General features: G+C 35.8%; 1 long non-coding RNA gene across 1 annotated transcript in view; it reads left to right on the forward strand.

Annotated features, from left to right (window-relative positions):
- Positions 1-2,883, forward strand: part of LOC126960619 (uncharacterized) — an 80,065-nt gene extending 77,182 nt beyond the window's left edge. The window contains exons 2-3 of the long non-coding RNA XR_007728081.1: positions 145-341; positions 2,631-2,883. This is a non-coding gene — a long non-coding RNA (uncharacterized LOC126960619). The remainder of the gene's footprint in view (positions 1-144; positions 342-2,630) is intronic.
- Positions 2,884-9,422: the final 6,539 nt, after the last annotated feature.

Consider the following 9,422-nt stretch of genomic DNA (forward strand, 5'->3'; position numbering starts at 1 on the left):
CTAGCTGGATTTCAGAATTGCTATGAAGTAGTGACTTCTATGTGCTTTCAACACCCCTCCCACCACTGAATTTGAATGAATATGTTTATTGTATTTATCTTATCAGCATTAGATAGATACATAGGAAATAATTTGTCTCTTTAGTTCACAGATTTTGAGAGGAACTGTATTCAAGTTGCTGAAACCAAGGAGCTACACTCATGAGTCTCACCTAAACTCGAATCTGATTTAGATGACATCATCCTCGACTTTGAGTTGATGAAGTCTTGGAGGTCTTGGGAGTAAAGTAAGTGTGATTTACATATTTGGACATGAATTGTAATGGCCAGAGCATGGCTGTGGTAGATAACGTCTAGAGATGGCCACCATTATTTTTTTTTTCTCCTCTATCCGCACATAGTACTTCTCCTGTACTCTTGAAACTGGGATGAAATTAGCAACTTTGTTAACCAATATAATGCCACAGAAGTGACTTTTGAGACTTGCAAGGTTATATCCTAAGAAGTCTTGTATCTTCTTTCTGGATCACTTGGAATGCTTGCCATGGGAACCAAGCCACTGGTTTATGAGAAGTACAAGTCAAATGGAGAAACCATGTGTTGGCAAGCTAGTCTGCATCCTCAGGTGAGCTGCCAGCCAATAGCCAGCCTTAATTTCCAGTTAAGTGAATGGCTGGATGTCTAACTCAGGTAAGACTTCTGATTATTGCAGCCTCAGGTTACCCCTGACTGCAACTGCACAAGTGGTCCAGATGAGATCAATCTCACAACTATGGGAGACAATAATACTATTTTGTGTTAATGACTAAGTATTAGAATAGTTTGTTACACAAAACAGATATTAAGATTAAGATATTTATGTCTCCAGATAATAGGCCCAGGAGCTTCCTTATGTCCATTCCCCTTTAAAGTCCTTTTTTTAAAAAAACTCACAGCTGGAATAATTATGCCAGAGCAAGGCAAGTTGGGTAGCAGCATTTGGCTTCTGATGATTCTTTCCTCAGTGGATGTAGGATGCCGTCATCTTAGGAACTTGAAAAAGAAAGCCTACTGTTTCTTGAAATTTAATTAGTCATGCTAATTATAATACAAGTTTTCCTGGAATAATAAAAGGGCTGCATGTCTGAAGTAAGCAAAAAAAAAAAAATCCATATTTGCACAGTAGTTTTAGTGATATGCCCCAGTTAGTTGTAACCATTAAATAACTGCTAGGAAAAATACACGGCCTTGGAAGGTGTTTCCTTGGCGGTAGTGGAGGGGCAGGAACAGATCTGTATAAACAAATTTTTGTTATAAGCTAGAGGCAATTTTAGAGTCTGATGGATAAGAATGACATTAGATAAAGCATATTGTATTATACTGGGAATAGCTCATTAACAAGCAACTAACTTTGTGTGTGTTTACACTCATATTTGTCATGTTCACAGCTGTATCCTCAGCAACTAAAATAGTAACTGGCACTTTAGAGAGACACAATAATTATATGATGAATTAATAAATTGCATTTGTTTTATTTAATGAAGTCTTTTGATTTAATATTAGACTGTGCTTAGATCAATGGGTCTAAAATAACTCAAATTTTCTTTGAAAATAAATACATTTCTTCTGGTGTGAATGTAGTCCTCTTAATGGTCTATATGTGAATTATTGAGTTCATTTTAGAAATTGACTCTTGTTTTTCTTCAATATGCTTCTGTACCTGTTCTTTACCTCTTTCAGTCCCGAGACTAATGATGAATTTTTGTTTGTTCAGGTAACAGAAACACATTTTCTTAATATTAATAACAGATTTACAGTATGTATTATGTGTCAGCCACTGTACTTAGCTCAACTAAGCTCCGTGATAACTTCTGATGTAGGGACTATTATTATCCCACTTGTAGAGATGAGGAAAAAAACTATAGGGGAATGAGTCTTTGCTTGAGATTACAGTGATTTTAAGAGGTGGCGCCAAAATAAGAGTCCAGAATAAGTGGCAAAACCCAAGGGGCACTTATTTCCTATTGCCTGATTTTTAAAGTTGCTAGGCTTATCTATGAATCTTTGTATTGGATAACTATTTTAGGGGTTAGGGGAGTGATAATTATTTATGGTTCTGACTGCTCATTTTGTGTTTGGAACAAATTAATAAAAAGATACAAGAGTCACAGAGATATAGATTTATAAATGTTAGCTCTATAATTGGTAAAACTAAGTCATAGAATGCTCCTTGGATTCATGAAGAAGATGGAGCCTTTCACTGTTACCTCCTTAATTCTAGACATAGAGTTAAGCCAGTAGAAGGAGTTGAGTTCTGCAGAGAAGACAAGGAGAAGCAGCACCTTAAATTTAGTACAAAAACTCCAATATTGTAATCACAGAAATAAAATACTCTAGCAGATGAGCCGTAACCCATGAGTTCTTACATTCTGGTGTAAAGTCCAGAACCAAATTCACTAGTTCCAGGAATAGGTAGATTTCACAATAGAAGGGAAAAAGCTGCTGAGCTAGACATGTTCCTATTTGTCTGCCAGGCTCACCAATCAGGTAAGTTGGCCCTCCTCCCTTGGGCAGGAGAGAGCAAGGTATTATGTATGTGAACAGAAGATTTTTGTCTGTTACGTTTTCAGAGGATGAAAACTCACATTTTAGGGAACCAAGACTGAATTCCATGATTTGCATGGATGTTTGGAAGGTGTCTGCAACTTAATCTGTATTCGTTTCTGAGATGTTCGGCAACTCCTTCTTGGAAGATGTGGTAATGGTCTCTTTGAAGAGAAAATAATCATCTGAGTTTTGGCCAAAATTGTTGATCAGATTACCTATGAAAATGGGTCTCACCCAACTATAAGAATGTTATGACGTAGAAACTCTAAATGTATGAGTAATTAACTATAGAACACTCCATTCCCATGTGAAAATCTTTAATCTTTTAAGATACTGAAATTCGGTGCATGTGTCATGATTTTCTGTATATGGTCAATGAGTTTTGCCTTAGACATAAGTGGTCTGTCTGAATTCTTCTCTATTATTTGTGGATTTTCTTCCTGATGTACCAAGCCTAGTCTGTTTGTTTTTTCCTAAGAGAGGGGCAGATGATTCAACAATGTATTTCTCAGTGTTGATATTGTGGTTATGAGCTATTTCATAATCTTGAGTAAAATCTTGTCAATTTCTTGCTATGCCTTGAGGGAACATATTTTTACTTTTAAGTCTCTTTGGCAAAGTGGAGCTTCCTTTGTGTTTCCTCGCCAAATGTATTACCCATTGTTTTCTGGTTAATTCTTATTCAGAGTGTTTACTCCTTCTTACCTCAATGTCATTTCTTTTCAGTCTTGGCTTTGGGTAAACCTAGGATAAGAATTGGAAATCCAAAGCCAATTTCAATAAAAACTATAATATCTATCAAAATCTATCTAAAATCATGTGTGTATTTCTCTTCTTTGTTGAACAGGGGTTTATAATCATATAGGTAAATATACGTGGTTTTGATTTCAGCACTGATTACCAAAGATTTGTCTCCCATTCTTCTGGGCCAGACCCACACACAGTTGTAGTTAGAAGTAAAACTATTTGCTATACCTGGAATGCCTTTCCTTTCAATCTCTGAATGTCTAAAATTACTTCTTCTTTGAAGACCATCTCAGGTGACCCTACTGTGGGGAAAATGCTTGAATTATCTTTGTAATCCCAGCTCAGCCACTTAAAGATTGTGTAAGTTTAGTGTCAGCATATTACTTAAGTTCTTTTAGATTTAGTTTCCTCATATGTAAGCTGGAGATAATAATACCTACCTCATAGAACATAAATGAGAATCAAGTTATATAATATATGAACACTTGATACTGTGTATGAACACTTAATACATGTAAATCATTATTATTAGCAAAATGATTATTAGGTTCTCATGCTAATCCACAATTTTGATTGGCAGATATCCATTAGTTTATAGTTAATGTTATCCATAATCTTTTCTTCATTTTCAAATAGGAAGAAGAAGAGATGACTTCTCAACCTAGTTAATCCTGGATGTGTATTTCTCTTTTTATTGACTGTAAAATGTTCATTTATGTACATACAATTTCCCTTATTTGTGAACATCTAGAAGGCAGAATGGTACTTCATTTCTTTCTGTATGTTTAGCACCAAGGACAGTACCTGGTACATAGAAGATACATATTAAAGACAAATAAAACAACTCTTAATGGATTTCATTTTAACAAAATTCTTAGGTAATTATAAAGTCTCTAGTAAACCAAATAATTGTATATTAACTTATTTACTTTTATTACTGTGTTTATTTTCTCCAACTGCTTCATCATACAAAGTAAACACCTGAATGTAAGCTGCATGAGGGCAAGAGCTGTGTCTTGTTTACTGCTCTCAAGAACATTTGAGTGAAGTGCCTGGCACATGGCAGACAGTCAGTAAGTTACAGTTAATACTCAATGTATGAACTGTGCTATACTTAGAATTGACTAAGAAGAATAAGTCTTACATAGACTCAGTCTCTGAGAACTTGACAATCTAAGTTTGCATATCTCTGTTGATATGTTTTCAGGTTACTCAGTAGGAAATCAAGTTATTTACACATTCTCAAGTATCTCAAGGTTTAATCTTCCATGCATAAAATATCTGGGTGATTGATTGTATTTCTTACTTTGCTTCTAAGTATGTTAGCGTCGTGTAGGCACAGCCTAAGTCAGACCAAAATGAACTCACTGATTGACTCAACAAATGTTTATGGATCTCAGATATTATATGGAGATGGTGTCAAACAACAGGATGTGCTGTGGAATTTGATGTGGAGGCTGAAGGAGGAGAGGAATCTAGGTGGACTCATGGATTTTTTGGCTTGAGTAACTTGGTGAGTAACTGGTAGTGCCACTTAAGAAGGATGGAAGAATGAAGGAAGAACAGTTTTGTAGGGGAAATTATGTATTTTAGCTTAATCTTAATCATTTTGAGATGCTATTAAATACAGAAATATTTAGGATCCACTCTCATCATCTTCATCCATCCCTTGCACTTTTGCACTCCTAATTTGCTGGACCTTCATTCCAAGCAGTGCTCAGCACTTAATGCTATAGCTCTCTATACAGGATGCTATCTAAAATATAAGAATTCTGGCTGGGTGCAGTGGCTCATACCTGTAATCCCAGCACTTTGGGAGGCTGAGGTGCACAGATCACCTGAGGTCAGAAGTTTGAGACCAGCCTGGCCAATATGGTGAAACCCTGTCTCTACTAAAAATACAAAAATTAGCAGGGTGTAGTGGTGCATGCCTTCAATTCCAGCTACTTTGGAGGCTGAGACAGGAGAATGGTGTGAACCTGAGAGGCAGAGGTTGCAGTGAGCTGAGATGACACCACTGCACTCCAGCCTGGGTGACAGAGTGAGACTGTCTCAGAAAAAAAAAAAAAATTCTGGAACATGGGCAGCATTCTGGTGCACACTAAGATGTGGCTGTCTGATTAACAGATGAATGCATTACATTTCTTAGAAGCCTTGCTTTCTATCAGATAATACTATGTTAACATAAAGAAAATAAGCCACCATAGTGAATGTCCAGGTAACAGTATACTGATAGCATTATTATTGGATAGTAGGCCCTCACACACTATTTTCTGGTATCAATTTGTTTGTTCATTTGTTTGTTTTTTGGTATAAAATCCATAGAACACACTCTAAATGAATTCTTAAGTTTGCTTTGTGGAGGTAGAATAAAAGTAGAAACAGCTACATCATTCATTTTTTTAAAAATTTCAGTCTATCACTTCTTTATGTGGAAGTTTGTGTTTTATCTGATATGTTGATGCTCACTTTTTTACATCACTGATATAGTTCGTATTGAAAACATAATTATGGAAGATTTAAGTTTCTTATTTAATTCTATAAGAGTTAAGTAGAATGTATGTGTATGGTTGTGGGTGTGCATGCACATACATATATTTGGTCTATTTTTACAATTATCATAAGTCAAAGTAATCCATGTGATTGTGGTATGACACCGAAAATGACAACTCATTGTACTCTGTTCCATTTTTAAAAAATTTTCCTCCACTCTTTTCTTCTGTTGCCCCTTTCTCCTCAAGTTTTGCATGTTTCCCAAAGAATGCAGGGATAACTTATTTTTTCCATAACAAAAATTTCAAAGTGATACACAAGCTCTGGGTAGGTAACAAGATATTGAATTTGAAATTTCAACTGTGGCAACTGGATCCGATAGATATGAAATATCAAAGTAAAATGCCAGGCAAAGATGCAGATTTTTAAGTTTAAGTTATGGAGCTTCCTGAATTTTTATCTAAGCATAGAGATGGAGATAAGGCTTGGGGAGATAGCTAAAACATGCATTTGTGATTTTGTGTCACAAATTTCAGCTTATGCAATTAATTGGTTACAGAACCTGTGGTAGAATTTTGAAAGACACAAGCATATGTATGTTTACTGCAGGACTATTCACAATAGCAAAGACTTGGAACCAACCCACATGCCCATCAATGTTAGACTGGATAAAGAAAATGTGGCACATATACACCATGGAACACTACGCAGCCATAAAAAAAGAATGAGTTCATGCCTTTTGCAGGGACATGGATGAAGCTGGAAACCATCATTCTCAGCAAACGAACACAGGAACAGAACACCAAGCACCGCATGCTCTCACTCATAAGTGGGAGTTGAACAGTGAGAACATATGGGTACAGGGAGGGAAACATCACACACCGGGGCTTTTTGGTGGGTGAGGGGCAAGGGGAGGGATAGCATTAGGAGAAATACCTAATGTAGATGACGGGTGGATAGGTGCAGCAAACCACCATGGCACATGTATACCTATGTAACAAACCTGCACATTCTGCACATGTATCCCAGAACTTAAAGTATAATTAAAAAAAAAAAATCTTCTCATGGGTCTCAGCTAGTAAGCAGCATGTTTATCAGCATCTTGCTCCTTGACTGCAATCTCAGACTGCAGGAGGTATCTAGACAAAACTTGAATAGATAAACAATGTTCAGTTTTTCATCATTTATTCAAGAAACACTTGTGGATAATCTAATGCATGTTCACAACATGTGAGGTGAGAACCACTGCTTTTAGTTCTAACAGAATAATTGAAACTCTGAATCAAATTTTAGCTGTACATTTAGAAGCAAATCCAATGATAAAATCATCTTATCTTTCAACCTTTTGATTTACTTGAGTTAATTCATGCTAGCATTACACTACAGGACACAGAAAATCTTTATAAAGTGCTACACATGTAGATTATTTTCTAAAACAGTATTTTTCATCCCAAACAATACTTTTCTCCCCAAACAAACTTATTTGACCCTGTCATTTTTTATGGGTTATTCTAATGTATTATTTTATTAAAAGTGCCAATCTCTGCCCTCTATTATTTTCAGTTGCTACATTTACTAGTAATCAAATTAATAAAAAATCTCTCCTTAGAAAACATGATACGATCTTCCCTTTTAGCCTTGGGAAAAATCTGTGGAAATCTAGTTTAAAAGATACATGTAAAAGAACCTGGGAATATTCTACTTCTTTTAGCCAACCACCTGATCTCACCAGGCCTCTTATTTCTTGATGGACTAGTCATGTATTGTAGCTGGTGGTGGCAGTGATGCTGGGATGAATATGTCTTGCAGGACATTATGGTGAATTATTGAATGGAAGTCTAGGGATTGTTCAACCTCTGAAAATAGACCACATCCCATTGCATGAGGAAATTTGGGTAAAGTTCTGCCTTTTCTCATAAAATCAGACTGATCTAATTTCTTTCACAATTAAGCTTATCTAAAATATGTTCACGCTGAAAGTTAATGCATTTTTGTCTGTCAGCATTTGGCATTGCCTTGGTGGTGACAGTATACAGCCCAATTGTTAAGAGAGTTTTTTTTTTTTTTTTTGAAACAGCTTTGCTGGTTCTTTCGTTGTAGTGCATACGCAGCATTATATGTTCAATGTTATTTGCTTCATTTTCTACAACTGGAGAGAATGTATTTTGAAGTAGCATAAGAGAGTATATTTGAAGATTCTTCTTGTACCTTGATATAGTCATTAAGAAAGCTTTTAAAGGAATAATACTTGGGGGTTGCAGAAATGGCATTTGAATTAAAATTTAAAAATATATAAGTGAAAGAAAATATCAAGTTTATTTCAGGAATTATAAATCATAGTCTGTGTGATAAATGTGTGGAACTGATTCTTGTTGCCTAACACAGCTGAGAAAACAATTTAATGTCAACCTACTGACAAATTAAACTGCCATAGCACCATTGTTGTTTTAAGAAACCACATTGGAAGCCAAATGTTTCAAAGTTAACATGTGTACTGTGTATTTTGTCAGTATAGTTTGCTTATTACTGAGCGAAAGAAGGCAAATAGTTTTATTTGGTCTAATGATCGACAGAGGTGAGATTATAGGATTATGGAGTACTATAGTGGAATGGTAAATTGGCAGTCCTTTGGTTACCTAACAGGAAAACTGAAGCTCAGAGAGGTCAAGACACTTGCTCAAGGAGGTGAGTCCCAACCCCCTCACTTTTTTTTATCTCCCCTAATTTCAAGTCAAAATTCTAGAGAGGGTATACAGTTAAGAATCTATGCTTACATGGAGTAGGGTGGGACCTTTCTACTCCGGCATCTGTTGAAGAAAATCGAGCTTAAATGTATATGAAACAGAATTTTTTTTATGAAGCATAGAAATTATTTCTTGGAGAAACAGCAGTTCAGATCTCTTGAATACCTTTTAAAAATGCTCCCTTTTAAATGTTTGTCCTGTTAATGAAATAATTAATAAGAACTTGCTATTAGGATTTTATTTTTTCTGAGCACAGAGAAGCTAAAATATGGGGCTATTTAGCTCAGTGACACTGTGACACAGATTTCTAAAAGTTATTTTGGGTATATATATGTCTATTTAGCTGAAGATGTGGTACACCAAAACATGATTTGCAAGCTAAATTTATTCTAAATGGGCTTATTGTTATAAGTGAGTTAGGAAAACTGGCAATATTATGATCACATACCCAGGCACAGAGTGGAAACAGAATGGAGGGATTTGCAGTGAAGAATGATGCAAATCCTACCAAGACAGGAACTTTCATAAGTTAAGGCTCACTAACTAGAAAGAAGAGTTGAGGCCATGCTCCCATCAGAAAATGTCATGCCATAGAGATTTTTCATAGCGCCTCCAAGTCTCTCATCTGACCAAATCCCACTGGAGTCTTTGTTCATGTATACATCCCAAGGTAGATGGTTGGCAATTGGGATGATTCCTTTGTCACAACCTCTCATCTGTGAAATTTGGGCAGGGTTTCACCAGAACTTAAAACTTTAAGGCAGTCACAAGAACATTTTGAGTTACTACTCAACAATGCTCCTAAATACATCCTAAGATAATATAAAGTATGAGTCTAGATAATAGAGGCACC

This window comes from Macaca thibetana, chromosome 8 (assembly GCF_024542745.1).
Source record: "Macaca thibetana thibetana isolate TM-01 chromosome 8, ASM2454274v1, whole genome shotgun sequence".
Classification (NCBI taxonomy): Eukaryota; Metazoa; Chordata; class Mammalia; order Primates; family Cercopithecidae; genus Macaca; species Macaca thibetana.